Raw genomic sequence first — 1456 nt, forward strand, 5'->3', positions numbered from 1 at the left:
TCCCGGCCAGGGTGGGGACGCTCCCGGAGGGTTCTGGGGATGAGCAGCCCCAACGTCCCCCCTCTGCCCCAGGCACCAGCACTCCCCACCCGTGAAACCAGCATCCCACTGCCTGACGTTTGCACCCAGGAGTGCCCCATGTGCACCTCCAGCTCAGTCCATTTCACCCTGCTGCAACCCCTGGCAGGAGCTTGGCATGAGGGGAGGGTACCCAGGGGCTCCCTCCGCTAGCGGCCACCTACATCGCTGCCCTGAGTGGCTGTGGGTAGGGGGGATCACCCCAAACCCCACGGCTGCCGGCAAGCAGGACAGGCTGGCTCCAGCCCCAGCCCCTGCTGGGCCCAGCTCCATGGATGGAGGTTTCCTGCCGGAGCCGGTGTGTTCATGTTTCCGTAGCCCCCCCAAGCCGGAGGGACCCCGCAGTGAGGGGAAGGTGGCCCAGCAGCAGCCCAGACAGAGTGGAGCCATGTGGCCGGAGCGGAGGTGCTGCAGAGCCCAGGTGCAGCAGGCGAGCGAGCCCGGGGCCACCAAGGCGCCGGCTCTGCTGGCGGCTCCTTGCAGGGCCCGGCACGCTTCCTTCCTCCAGCCCGGCCCCAGCTTATCGGCCGGGCAGGGTGAGGGGTGACCCCGTTTTCCCCTCCCCAGGTCTTCCGCTCCCCGCAGCCCCAGGCCCTGGGAAAACTCCTGGCTCACTGCCGTGCTCCCACCACACGTACAGCTGGCACGAGCATCCCCGAGCTCTGCGGGGCAGCAGGGAGGCAGGAGGGCGATGCCAGGGCTGGGGGTACCATATGCAACCCTCAGCCTGCTCCTGCACGCTGAGGGGGCTCCGGAGGCTGCATGGGGACGAGTGTGAGGCCACTGTGGCATCAGGCTCCCACCACCCCACGCTGCGGAGGATGCAGAGCCTTGCAGGATGCGGTGCCAGATCTGCACCATGGGGTAGGCAGCATCACGGCGAGCTGAACCCCGGCTTGGTGCAGGGTGCTGCACCCCGCGGCAGAGCCAGAATCGTTTTCCACGGGACACTGGAGGCTGGTGAAATCACATCTGGAGTCTAGACTCAGTGACTCCGTGGGCCGGGCCTGGCGGCTGCACCATGCCCAGGCCCTGCTGCACACTGTTTGCTTAGCTGGAGGTATTTAATTGGAATTAAAGTGGCCCCTCTTGTTTTTGCGGACAGGGCTGTTGGAAAAGGAGCTGTAAGTCATAGAAAACATCTGTAGGAGACTTCGAAGGGTCATTAGATGGCAGAACGCGAGGCGCCACTTTTAGTGCTTGCAGCCGACGTGGGGAATAATGGTTCAATACGGCTTTTGTGGAGGGGCTGCCAAGCCAACAAACACTTTCTATTTATTCTGGCAGTGGGCATGGCCGGAGGGATGCAGGATCCTCTGCACGCCTGCCCCAGAGGCAGGCAGGGAGGACATAGCCGGTGCTGCAGGACAGGCAGCAG

Source organism: Charadrius vociferus, unplaced genomic scaffold, assembly GCF_000708025.1.
Source record: "Charadrius vociferus isolate BGI_N301 unplaced genomic scaffold, ASM70802v2 scaffold259, whole genome shotgun sequence".
NCBI lineage: Eukaryota > Metazoa > Chordata > Aves > Charadriiformes > Charadriidae > Charadrius > Charadrius vociferus.